At 37.2% G+C, this 14,681-nt stretch overlaps 1 long non-coding RNA gene across 1 annotated transcript; it reads left to right on the top strand.

Moving 5' to 3' along the window:
- Window positions 1-304: 304 nt before the first annotated feature.
- Window positions 305-7,717, top strand: LOC127237269 (uncharacterized). Its single transcript, XR_007835834.1, has 4 exons — window positions 305-387; window positions 3,141-3,218; window positions 4,757-4,823; window positions 7,544-7,717. It is a non-coding gene; the product is annotated as an uncharacterized LOC127237269 (long non-coding RNA).
- The last annotated feature ends 6,964 nt before the right edge of the window (window positions 7,718-14,681 follow it).

Genomic DNA, 14,681 nt, shown 5'->3' with positions numbered 1-14,681 from the left:
ATATTAATTCATTATCAATACAAGTTGCTTTACTATGCATACTCAAAGGAAATATTGCTTCTTGTCTTTGAACTTAGTATGATCATGATCCCTCTAATGGTGGGACTAAAGTCTTCAGAACAAAATCTGATTCCAAATTGTCAGTTTAGAGCACATTGAGATCTCCTAGAAAGGGCAGTGTATTCCAAAAGTTCTTACTGAGTAACTTTAAAATTAAAATTTTGATACAATATCATTTACTAACATGAAAAGAAGCAACTGGACAATTTCATTTTATGTGTGTTTTTATTGAATTTGACCAGGTCCATTGATGAACATAAGCAGAAAGACAGTGGAAAGAGTATCACGCTTGAGATTCTCACGGAGGACATCCCAAGCTGGAATACTGTATGTACACAAAAGACCAATATTTTATTGCGTGCAACTGACTGAGGGAGTGAAAGGGCAAGGGAAGGGAAACAGGAGGAAATTTAAAGATAAAGTTGAAAACTGAGAACAGGATGACATAGAAGAAGGAGACAACATTTATGTAGTACTACCAGAAAAATATTTTCATGCATACAAATTTGCCTTTGCCAATAAAAACCAGTTCCAGTTACAGGACTGATCCATATTAGCTAAAGTACACTATGCTTAACAATGTTGTGTCTGGTGACTCAAACTGACAGAAGTGTAGCAATAAAAGACCCTTGCAGATATTTCTCATTGTAATTACGAGTTTATATCACTTGTCATTGCTCCTATAGGTACCAATTATATGTTCCTTCCATCTTTTAAATAATATTTACTTTTAAATTTATGTGAGCATAGTTATATGCATATATAGAAGTTTAAAAACAACAAGAATGACATGTACTCTATGTTACTAACCTCTTGTTAATACTCGTGTGTGAGTGTGTGTGTGCATGTGTGTGTGATCTGTTAAGTGCAGAGTGGCTCTCTTATCTTACTTGCTTATTCATCTTTCAAGCATAAGAAAATTATATTTTATAATTATATTTTATAAATTTCATCTGCAAACTTAAAAGTAACATTTGATTTTGTTGGGGGATTTTTTGTGTGCCTGTACTTTGTGTGTGAAGTGTGTGAGTAGTGTTAAAAATAAACACAGGCATTCACATGATAGATGGTCACCCATCTACAGAGGTATACCTCTATTATGCAATTCAATTTCCCATTCAAATTCCATTTGCCATCCATTACACCAGCACTATTGTATTTCCAAAGAAGAGACCACTGGTGGGTCAGGTTTTGCATTTATCTGTTCTATAAGATTCAGTAATATGGAAGTCATTGTTTTTCTGAGACCATCAGTAGCTATTGAGTTGAGAGCTATGGTTACTATAAAGGGAATGGTTTGTTCTTGATTTTTGTATACAAATGCAATGAATTGAGGTTGTAAATTTTTAAAGTGTGATGTTATAACTATTATATTTATGGTGAACAAAATATGTAAAACAATCTATGCACTTACTTCAATGCAAGCTCTCTAAACTAGACAACATAGCAATGAAGGAGACAAATGGGAAAGTGAAAGGGTATCCTGTCCAATAGCGAGAAGGCTCTCACCTGAGTTTGTAACAGAAAGCTGGGAAAGCCAGGGTGAGCAGACAATCCTGAAGAAAAACACTTTCCTGCCTGCTTGATTTCAATTGTGGCAAATTCTTTTATGCTTGTCATTTGTGTGTGTGTGTGTGTCTGTGTGTGTGTGTGTAGAAAATCACCTTGTTCTCTTATGAAGTCAATTTTATTTAGATATGGTTGCACCAGCGGCCTGTCTTGCCAGGATAGTCATTATTGTGGATTACAGAGTCCACAGCTTGATTACACTGAAGATTGCTATTGTCATCCAGAAGCATGTATCCAAAACCTAAGTATTATTGGAATTAGACATTAAACATGGATTTCTAAGTCAATTAAAGCTTCATTTCACTTCTGTTGCATGACTTAACTATATAGTGTCTTCAGCCTTAGGGATTTGCCATTCATTTCTGAATAATAACCAAAGTAATAACAATAACCTAATATTTCAGTGTGTATGGACCCCTCCTGTACAATTGCAATAGAAGTTGATTCTTCGGTGTAGAAGTTTTATTTTTTAGCCTGTGGTGTGCAGCATGTTCATTGTCACAAAATTAATGTCAGTTAACTACTTTCTTAAAGGATTTCCCTTTAACATTGTTCACTGTTTATAGAGAGGGTTGATTCTGCTGTTTTTCTTCTCTAAGAGCTGTTTTCCAGAGGATACATCTGCAAGTGCAGATCCACCTGCATTCAAAGTCTGTAAGCATAGTTAGCTTGCTTGTTCACTGAGAATTGCAATGTTCAGGACATATCTTTGTCTTTCTGTGGACAGTTTTTAATCATAAAGTTTAGTAGATACTTCCTACCATAGAACTTTAATGGCTGAAATTTTCATTCTGGATTCACACATTCATCATCTCAATAGATTCCAGGGCCAACCAAACTAACTATGAAGCCAGGTGCAGAGAAATCCTCACTGCGTAGTATTGCTGTTTTAAATTCTGTGGAAGTTCATGAGTTTATGAGAAATGAATACATGGTATGTAATGAAATGAATCAGTTTCATAAGCACATTGTGTGAAAACAAGGAAATGTTTCCCCGTCTCTTCAAATGACTGTCCTCCCATTGAGAAAGCAGCTCAGCTCCAGATCAGAGGCTGTGTCTCTTTTAAAAATATATTCTCACTGTTCAACCTTTATATGTGTACTTGTGTGCATGTATTCATGTATGCTTGTGTATGTGTGTGCCACAATTGCTTCTCTCTTCCTACCATGTATATTCTGACACTCTATTTTTTGTTACATGGCTTTGGGAAAGCAAGTTTGTTTACCATGCCCCCATAATTCAGTTCACCAGTACACCTCTTATAATTTGACTTATCTGAATCCTTAAAGATATAAATATTAAACTAAAGTCCCTATTACTGTTCTTGGGTTATATACAGGAAAGGACATTCACACTCATGTTTCTAGCCTTATATGTGTATTACTTTACCATTACCTAACTGAGCTTTGGTTACATGATGGATGGAGAAAATGTTTGTATAAATAGCTATCAGTTAAGCGGTTTCATGAACATTAACAATCAGTAACATTTTTCTTTGTGTTTTCTACAGTCATTCACTGTTAATGCAGCACGACTGGACACAGTGAACGATATCATCAAAAAGTTACGACCATTGCTGGGAATACCTGTACGAGACTTGAAAACTCTTTATTCCATATCATTTTGTAATCTATTAATATTTACATAAGCATAAAAACGTCACTACCATACACATAATACTCTATGTATGAAAAATTTTAATCTTTCTCCAACTTTCAGAAGTCAGGTGACAAGTTACATTTGTGTATATATGGCCTTTCCTCTTGTATTCTCCAGTGAAATTTGATATCAGTGATCACCATGTGGAGTGAATTTGTACCACTATGCTACAATAAACAGTGTGTTTTACATGAAAATGCATGTAAATGTGTATGTGTATACACATATTATAAACATATTGCATATGAAAATGAACACTAATGAAATATTTGTATATGTGTGTGTACACCCAATGAACATGACAAAGTTGCTAATATAAATCACTAGATATATTTTGGTTCCATTTTCTTATATCTTTTCGTCATGTAGACTTTTTTGATACTGATTTAATATTAAGGACAAAGTCTAAAATTAACAATTATAGAATGACAGGTTAGACATAATTTCAACCAGAATATATCGCTAGAGCTATATCCTCTGAATACTTGTACCAAGAATCTAAGTGATGATACCTGAAATTATTAGTAAAAAGGGAAACATACTTGGAAAATAACCCTGAATATAGGTCATTTATTCATTCATTCAATTTTAGTATGTGTGTTTGTGTGTGAGTACACATCTATGCATAAAACTACATTTATTATCATAATATCATTAATGGGATCTCACTCTACAATTAAAGGTCATTATTTTCCATCATGAGTCAAAAGTAAACAAGTTCTTAATAAGCCATAACTCTACTTAATGTAGTTTTTTTTTTTTGGTATCTCATGTGGATTCTAAAATAATTCAATAGATGCTACATAATTTACATTGGCTTGTTTTAAATGGATCCCAGAGCTTTAGGCTGTAAACCTGTTGTGGATCTTGTTTTCTACTTCTGGGTTTTCTACTTCAGGGATTCTCTGAATGAAGGTCAAATGCTGACTTCATGGTCTGGTCTCCTCAAGGCTTTTCTAGACCTTGGCTCCTGTACCTTGTTTGTTGAGGTCCCAAGGCTGCTAAGTTTAGCTTTGCTCAGTCATCATAGACATGGTGGGCATGTGGCACTGCGCTAATAGGTTGCCTGGACAGGAACATGTCATGGCACAGCTCAAAATTCTCCAAAGCCTATAAGTACACAGATGAAATAGACACTTTTCTTGCTTGGGGCAATGGGCTGGAACGATTTATTATTTCCAGTGTCACAAAAAAATGTGGCAGAAAAAACACAAGTTGCATCAGCAATTCTGTTCTACCAGAAGTGAGAAGGCAGGAACTTCATTTCTCTGCATATTCTCATAGGGAGCAGGGACCATGGAACTCACCACTGCTAATTTCCAATAGCAGCCTCCTAATACATAGACTAGAATTCTCGTCTTCCTCAATATATTTCAGTTTTAGAGATAAAGAAGAGAAAAGAAAACATGCACTTCAACTGTGTACTGGGAAAAGTACAATATGACTTTTGGTTCTTCTGCTTTCCAGAATGCTGAGGAAGATTATCAACTGTGGTTCTCTTCTATGGAGGAAGAATCACCAGGCCCACTCCTGGGTAAGCATCTGAGTAACCTAAGAGACACTGAGTGGTTTAAAACAATCCTAATTCCAAACTGCTAAAGTTTTCATTGATTTTCTTTAACTTAAATACTCATGAATGTAAACATGACATGAAATGTTCTTTCATCAATTTAAACAATATTTACAATTCTTAGTGAGCCTTGCCCTCATCCAAGCATATGATGTAAATTGTTTAAATTTATATCCATTTGAGAACTTCATACATGAATAATGTATTTACCTCATTTTCATCGCTTTGTTGTGTGTGTGTGTGTGTGTGTGTGTGTGTGTGTGTGTGTGTGTGTGTTGTGACTGGGAGAAAGAGGATATTTAGTGTTGCTCATATGGGCGTGTGTTTCAAGATGAGATGGTTCATCCCTAGGGAAGTCTGATTCTCCCTCTAAGCAGCCCCTGACTGTCTTTAGCTCTCCATCTAAGTGTGGGTACTTGTGAGATTTACCCCATCTATGATGGCATTTCAACTGATGCCGTCATTTTTTAAGACTCATTTAGGCAATTATATTGTTGAGATTCATGTTTGCAACTTTCCTCACATACACTGAACACAGGATCCTGATTCTCCAACTCTCATAAGCTTTATTCCTACTCTCTCAGGAAGATACCTAAACTTAGGTATAGAAATTGCAATATAGATATACCAATTGGAGGTGTGGACCATACAAAAAAGTCTCTGACTGCCACTAAATTGTTACATGCAGTAAGATCTCTGCGTGCAACAATATCTGATCAATATAAAAATACAAGTTGTACCCAATACATACACAGGGAGAGAGCAGAAACAGGAACTATGTTCGATTTTAATTTACTTTAATATGTTTATTAACTTTATAAAATATCATCTTAACATCAAGACACAGAAAGTCATTGCACACTATGTCTGGCTCGAGGTTTCCTTATAACATGTCAATCATGGTGGCTCTGTTTTAGATAGGATATATATTGCTGTGACAAAACACCATGACCAAAATCAACTTGGAGAAGAAAGCGTCTTTCATTTTCCTCTTAACAGTCAGTCCACTGCTGAGAAAGTCAGAAAGATCTCAAACTAGGTGTTGCCTGGAGGCAGGAGCTGAGGCAGACACCATGGAAGATTATTGTTCACTTGTGTGGTCTGCATTGCTTTGCTCAGTCTTTCTTATAGCAAAAAAGCATCAAAGACTATCAGCCCAAAGGATGACCATCCACATTGGATGGACCCTCCAACATCAATCTGTGTAGGGAGCAGAAGAAACCCTGAATGAGGGAAGTCCTGAGTGTGTATCTTGACAAGGCCATGACAATGTTGGGGATTTCAAAGACTTGGACACATGACATATTTCGCAGAGCTGACTCCCTCTATGGACAGGATCAAGAGAAATGCACAGATCTCCTTGGGAGTCTGTTATGAGTAGTTATAAAAGATTGACCAGGATGTGCAAGACTAGCAACTGCAACTTCCTCCTGTGATGTGTTTGCAGCTTGAAAGTGGTCACCTACAGAGGCCTCCTGGGAGAATAACTAAGCCCCACCCCTGTGCTATACCTAATAAACATCCTGAGGTTCTGAGTCATGGAAGGTCAGAAAATTCCCAAATTTTAGTATGTCTGTGTCAGTCTTTCCTTCATTCACTCAGAGCCCCTATGAAGTGTTCCCGGCACCAAACCCTGCAGCTCACAGATTATCACTATTTAAAAATTGAATCACAGAATTGCCTTCAGGGCAGATTATTGAGACTATTTGTCAACTGAGAATCCTTCTTCCCAAATGACTGCAGCCTGTTTCCAACCAGCACAGGCTTCTTTTGAATACAAACACACATACAGTACTCATGTTCCTTTTTCCGTTATCCTGCCACATGTGTACATGTTACTGCATCTGTCCTATATTAGCTTCCTGGACTCTGATTATGGCTGCTGAAAAACATTGCTGCTGTAGTTTTTGTCCCAAATGCATTGCATCTATGCTACCAGGAAGGGAAAAGCAAGAGCTTCCAGTTATCATCAGTGAGTATTGAGAAAGGAGGAAAGAGACTTCCAGTAAAAAGCGAAAGCTATTTTGACAACAGGACATTTGAGAATTTTTTGCCAAGGAAGTGATTACACGCATGAAACAACAAAGGAAGAATTATACATGGAAATGGTGACAGACAAGACAGTGTGCGGTCTTCTGTCTTGTAAATGTAGCGTTGCAGGGGCTGTGTTTCTTGTATTCTGTTGATCACCCCTGTTTGTTGTCTGCTGGAAACAGGGGAAGGAAAGCATAAGGAAACCCAGTCCACTACACTAGAGAAGGCCAGCTTCAGAACTTAACAAAGGGAACTGAGCTGTCTCTGTAAATCTGTCAGGAATCACAGTACAGACAATACTGACCAGAGCTCTTCTGAAGGATTGTTAAATTATTGCAGTTATAGGGACCAACAAGTTCATATTCTCTTTTTCATGGTAACACTTGACATGAGGAGGACACATGACTAAATGGTTAATCTAGAGCTAGAAGGCTCTATAGATCTCCAGTGTTCATGATGTGTAGCAAGACAACCAGTTGGAATTTTATCCTCTAAACATTTAAAGTCCATGTTTGTAAACCTGTTTCGCTAGAGTTTCTTTCCTGCTGACTCCAGGAGCCATTTCACAGTGTGCTCGTGCCCTCCAAAAGGTCTGTTGATCACTCTGATCACTGTGAGCATTAATCTATATTTAGTATTTCTCTACTTAGGACATGAGAATCCATATGCCATCAGAATGAGTGATCTTCGAAATTCTACCTATGTGGCAGTGGGGCCAAGGGATTACACTGATTATCTTGACATCAACAAGGCAATCAAGGAGCTGCAGTCCCCACATAATCCAGGAGTATTTATCCTGAAGCCCAAGGACCCACCCAAGGACCAGAGAAGTGAGTCTCTTACATTCCTTCAAGGTTTTAAGTTCACAGGTTCTTAAATTCTTCTGTTTCCATTTTCCACCTGTTAGTGGATATCTCCCCTTCTACTCTTTTTACATATGTATATGTATATATTTAGGCAGCTTCTCCAACAGTTGGCTTGCAGATGGCTTTTCAACGCAGCATTTTAATGTTAGTTATACTCCTAGTATTCACCCTTCTATGCTGCCTTCTCACTTCCACATCATTTAATATCTTTTCATATCTCTTCCCCCCCCCCTTTATATCACTGTGTTTGATATCCCATGCCTGGAATTTTCTCCCCATTACCCATTACTAATTTTCTGACTTCTAAGTCTATTCCAAGGGAAACATACTTGAGCTTGAGAAACTGACTTAGTATTGGTTACCAGAGTCAGGATCACATCTAGTACCTTGAACAGTAAGTGGAGTTCATGTTAGGGGCAAATACAGAACAGACAAGTGACCAGTAGTATGGTATTTGGTGAAATTTCACACATCTCCTATACCATGCCCTTTCTGTTCATCTTTAAATTATTTGGTATATGCAGCTTATTTAAGCAAGCATTATATTCCCATGCTGGGAAATCATCAAACTAATGCAAGTAACGATCTCTAATCTTCCTCAGATTCAAAGAAAACTGTTAGAAGAAGATGCTCTTTGATAAATTGGATTTTTCGGCGAGGCCCTGACTATGTCCGTCTGGACACGCCAGCCCCAAACACTGGGCATTTTGCAAGGACCCTCATGGACATTTGTGAAGATGATGAGCTCTCTGCCCCAGTTCTGGTAAGAATCATTTGGGGTTATTTTTCCCTGTGGCCAAAGTAATTCCAGGGAATATAAATAATACTTTCAAAACCTTTCTGTAATTGCAAGAACCAGTACAGTACAGAATACTGTATAATTTCTCTTTTAGAGAAAAATAGTACCCATTTAGTTTTTATTGATTTATAGAAGACAAGCCTGAGAGGAAAATACATTCTTAGATTTTCCATTCGTTGAAGCAAAGACACTACTTACTGGATGATGACAGGGGGCACAATGGACATGACCTGTGAACTCACCTCTGCCTCACATCACCCTGTCAGCTTCTTCATTGAACTTCACATGAGTCTGAGCTCTCCTTTCCTGGCCAATAATTGCATTGAGAGTGTTTATTCTTACATATGAAATATTTGTCATGATGCAACATGAAAATTTTTCATGTGGTATTAATCTTTTAATCCCAACAAAAACATAAAAACTATGTTACATATTTTGGCATGTTTTCTTTCAAATAATTACTAAAATATCATTGGAAACATTTACAAACATATAGCATGCCTCAAACACTATACTCCATGTAGGGAAGCATAAGCTGCATGGGAACATGTTTACCATAATAGGTACAAGAGTGTACTACAGTAAGCATTAAATGTTTTATAAAATTTAGGAAAAGCCACAACTGCCAAAATCTTACCTCTGCAAATTAAGAACAACTTTGGTAAGGTTTTGTGTTGTACACAAGATGTCAGAGTAAATCAGTGGAAGAATAGATTGCAGTCACTGTAGGTTTGTGATTCTGACAGCATCTTTCTACATGAAGAGTAGACAGAAAAACTAAGACAGAAGGAAATGAAAAGTATGAGTCTTCACTAAAACATTCAAAACTCCTGGTAGCTGCTAATCAAATGACAGAATCATGAGAATATACCATGTGATAATTAAATTTGGGAACTTCGTTCAATCAGAACTGAAAATGGAGTCTAAGCAAGTGCATAATCAATATGCCCAGTGACTTGGTCACTGTACTCAAGCTCATGTGCTATCTGTTTACCTCCTGGTGGTCCATGGGATTACACAGATGGCAGAGCTCTTTGAAATGAATGAAAGAACTAGGATCTTCAAGAAAAAAAAATATCACTTAATCGAAACGTCAAACATTCTAAGGAGCAAAGTCCTGAACCACTATTTTCTGTGTTGCTACTTTGAAATATTCAGTCACCCTACTTGCTTCTCTCAAATATAGATTAAATGTGAAAAATTGCACTTACTACATGGTTTACATAAGACATATTACACAATGAGTTCCCAAAATAATACACTGAGTGTAGTAAATTTCTTTGAAGTCAGCAGGTAACGTCATACATACATACCCAGGAGTCTACAAATAGCTACCAGTTTATAATTCACCATCTAAAATGGTGGTGATATATAGAACTGGAAGTCATACATCTTTAGTCCTTTCATCTTCATATTCCTTATGTTTCCTTGCTTAATGGTATTTGTCTAATTGTTTTAGAAACTCTTTAGAATTTATTTCAATAAGAACTGAGATATGTCTAGTGTCTGAGAGGATATTTGTACTAAAATAACATATTTTTCATTCAACAGTGACTATGGAACAACCTCTTGATGCAAGGCCATTAAAAGCCACAGGGACAATGAACCAGCTGTCTGACACCCCATCTGGATCAACTTGTTTAGCTAGCTGTCCGTATTTTTTTGTTTGTTTGTTTCATTAGAGGCTAGAGTCTCTGTAATCACATATTACTTCTTTTTTATTTATTGTCACAGTATGCCTCTGACAACTCTTTCTCAAAATATTGACATTATTCAACAAATGAATCAAAACACTGAGCATAAACTAAGAGAAGCATCTGAATTGATACCTCCTCCTATCTATTCACAATTGAGAAAAACCTATCTTCCAAATATCTCCTCGGTTTTTTATTTTATATTATTTGAGTTCTATTTAGTAAACTATACAAATTAGATGTATTTACTTATATTGTATTACATGTACTTTTTGTAATAATAAATATTCCATAGTTTGATGTTGAAGCAGTCTTTGTTTTGTTCATGACTCACATAGTTCTTTGTAGGATGCTCAGCTGGGATTTTTTTTTCTGGTCTGAGCTGTGTAAGACATGGATGTGCAAACATCTACCACCACTAATACATCTGTGATATGAACTGGTTTGGGATTTGTTCTCTGTCTATCTCTTTTCTTACTCTCCTCTATTCTACCCCCAACTAAATTTTCCTGCTCTGTCATGTTCTCATCTCCCCTCCTCTTTCTGCTACCTCCCTCTCACCTCCCACCATGCTCCTAATTCGCTCAGGAGATCTTGTCCCTTTCCCTTTTCCGGGTCCCATGGATTACTATTAGGGACCTCCTTGTTTCCTAGCTTCTCTGATGGTGTGGATTGTAGATTTGTAATCCTTTGCTCTATGTCTAAAATCCATTCCATATATGAGTGAGTACATACCATGTTTGTTTCTTGAGTGGGTTACCTCACTAAGGATGTTTTCTTCTGGTTCCATCCATTTGATGGCAAATTTCAAGATTCCATTGTTTTTTTTTTTCTGCTGAGTAGTACTTCATTGTGTAAATATACCACATTTTCTCCATCCATTCTTCAGTTGAAGGGCATCTAGGTTGCTTCCAGGTTCAGGCTATTACAAATAATACTGCTATGAACATAGATGAACAGATGTCCTTGTTGTATGAATGCACATTTTAGGGTATATGCCTAAGAGTGGAATTGCTGGATCTTGTGGTAGACTGATTCCCATTTTCCTGAGGAACTGCCATACTGATTTCCAAAGTGGCTGTACAAGTTTGCCCTCTCACCAGCAGTGCAGGAGTGTTCCCCTATCTCCACATCCTCTCAAGCATAAACTGTCTTTGGTTTTATGGATTTTAGCCATTCTAACAGAAGTAAGATGGTACTCAGAGTTGTTTTGATTTGCATTTCTCTGATGGTTAAGGATGTTGAGCTCTTATCTTTCAGTCATTTTAGATTCTTCTATTGAGAATTCTCTATTTAGTCCTATACCCCACTTTTTAATTGGATTATTTGGTGTTTTGGTAACTAGCTTCTTGAGTTCTTTGTATATTTTGAAAGTCCATCCTCTGTCAGATGTAGAGTTGGTGAATATCTTTTCCCATTCTGTGGGCTGTCATTTTGTCTTGTTGACTGTATCCTTTGCCTTACAGAAGTGTCTCAATTTCAGGGGGACCCATTTATTAATTGTTGATCCTAGTTTCTGTGCTACTCATTATGTTCAGGAAGCAATCTCCTGTATCAATTCATTCAAGAGTACTTCCCATTTTCTCTTTTAAGAGGTTCAGTGTGGCTAGATTTATGTAGAGGTCTTTGATCCATTTGGACTTAAGTTTTGTGCATGGTGATATATATGTATCTGTCTGCAATCTTCTACACACCAGCATCCAGTTATGCCAGCACCATTTGTTGAAAATGTTTTCTTTTTCCATTGTATGATTTTAGTTTCTTTGTCAAAAACCAGGTGTTCATATGTGTGGATTAATATCAGGATTTTCGATTCAATTCCATTGGTCTACCTGTATTGTGCTAATACAAAGCTGCTTTCATTACTATAGCTCTATAATAGAACTTGAAGTCAGGCATGGCTATGCCTCTGGAAGTTCCTTTATTGTACAGGGTTGTTTTGGCTATCCTGGGTTTTTGTTTTTCCATGAACAAGGTGGAGCTAGCTCATGGACTCCAGTCTGATAGCTTGGAAACCAGCATAGGATTGGCCCAGATTCCCTGAATGTGGTGTTGGTTGGGAGGACTGGGCAGTCAATGGGGCCTCTGGTAGTGGACCAGTATTTATCCCTAGTGTATGAATGGACTGTGGGAGCCCATCCCACATAGAGGGATACTCTCTCAGCCTAGATACATGGGAGAGGCCAGGGACCTTCCCCAAATGATATGACAGACTTTGAAGACTCCTCATAGAAGGCCTCACCCTCCCTGGCGAGCAGAAAAGGGATGGGATGAAGGTTGGTGAGGGGAACAGGAGAGGACAGGAGGGTTCGGGAACTGGGATCAATATGTAAAACAAGCTAGTTTCAAATTTAAATAAAAATTATTTTTAAAATATAGAATATTCAATTGTTTGTCTTATGCATCCTCTGAACCCTTAGATAGAATTCATCTTGCCTTTTATAGGACCTGGTATAACACCCTTGAATATCAGCAATTCCTGCATTGCAGCTCTATCACTCCATTCTCTCTTTCTATATTCTGTCAGTCTTTCCAAACCATATAGGATGCCTGTCATACAGTCTGGGAGTCCATCCCGAGGACCTCACCCTAATGTAAGTGCAGCTACAAATGTGAGATACCAAACAAGGCCATAAAGTCAGAGATACAAATTTTAATATATGCATTGATGAGATACCAAACACCAGATAACAATAAATTTCCCCTAGATTTTAGGAGATATGTTTGAGTGTGGTGAGTCGTAATATGTTGGATCAGCCATAATCTCCCATATATGCACTGGGTATCATGCAGTACAATGCCAAAGCCAATACATACCAAAGTCTTCATTATTTTTTATTTCAACCAATAAACCCAAAGTTTCAACCTCATAGCATGACACCAAATAAGGATTTATGGACCAGGAATATCCCTTAATGAAAAAGCACCTGCCTGACATGTAGGAGCCACCGTATTCAATATTCAGTACTGTAAATTAGAGAGTGGTACAAATAAATACTTTCATGAAAAAAATTGAAATCCATTGTTTATTCTGTACCTAAAACTTTTCTCCACTAGAAAGCTGATTTTAAGTCTTCAGTTGACCATAAAATAATGAGGACCTGAATTCAATTCCCCAGTTCTGACATAAAAATTCAAACACTTGTAGTTACAGTACTTTCTTGGGGAGGCAGAGACTGGTTACCCATTTGGTCTACCTAAATCACACTGCTCTGGTTTCACTAAGAAACCCTGTTTTGAACAAAATAAGATGGACAGCAGTTAAGGAAGACAGACATCTGATTTCAACCTCTGAACTCCACATGGCATTCACACACAAACATGGACACACACACACACACAGAGAGAGAGAGAGAGAGAGAGAGAGAGAGAGAGAGAGAGAGAGAATGAAAAAGAAAGAAAACAAACTAGTAGTCTCTATTTCAAAGCATTATGTTAGAAGAAAATTGAAAACAAAGGACAGATAGGTTCCATATACTCCATACTTTATACTAAGCATGTGATTTCCCATATTATTAAATATTTACATGGAGTAGAACATGATGACACAGTTTATAAACCAAAATGGATACATCATTATCACACTGAATAATTTCAATTCCTTGATATTTTTCTGTACTCCAGAGCAATAAAGATACTTCCATGTATTTTGTTCTCAATATTCTTAGTGGTAGAATAATTTACTAATATTTTCAGCTCATTTTCTTCTGCTTAAGAGGGAGAAAGGGATAGATACCCCACATACTCTAAGAAAATCACCAAAAAATGGGTAAAACAAATGCTGTGGACACACAGAAGTATATAACATTTTTGAGACCTAATCTCTAGTAATTGTAGACCTCAACCATCCTATGTATATAAAGATGATCTTGGCCTCCTGATTCCCTGCCTTTTGGTCCATCAGTGCTGGGATTACAGATGTTTATAACAATGCCCGTTTATGTGGTGCTGGAATAAAGCCAAGGCTTGAGCATGATAAAGTAAAACATAGCTATCTACTGACCTATATCCCCATCCCTCATGACAATATTTCCATCCATAGCTGAAGGTAAAAGTTTCTTGATGCCAGTTTAGTCAAGTCTTTCCAGGAGGACTTTATCTCAAGAGGAAGCCCTGTTGTCAGCAGAACTGGATGACATCATGGCACCTGGGACTGGAGAAGATGAGCCTCAAACATGTTTTCCATTTTGTGTTTTTTTTTTTTTTAACCTGAAGTAGGACCGCATATGTGACGCTCCAGGGAAGAATATTTTTCAGAATCATCCAAGGGATATTAGAAACTGAATTGAAGGAGCTATGGGAATGAGGGTGGCTGTCAGAGTCAACAACAAAATTGGAATTTACATGAATGAACACAAATGCATGGGGTATGTATACTGGCTCTGAAAAGTTTGAACTCTATGCAGAATTAGACTTTGTAAATATCTCC

The sequence above is a fragment of the Phodopus roborovskii genome, unplaced genomic scaffold (assembly GCF_943737965.1).
Source record: "Phodopus roborovskii unplaced genomic scaffold, PHOROB, whole genome shotgun sequence".
NCBI lineage: Eukaryota > Metazoa > Chordata > Mammalia > Rodentia > Cricetidae > Phodopus > Phodopus roborovskii.
Note: the sequence above shows the minus strand (reverse complement) of the source record. Positions and strands in the feature narration are given on the sequence as shown.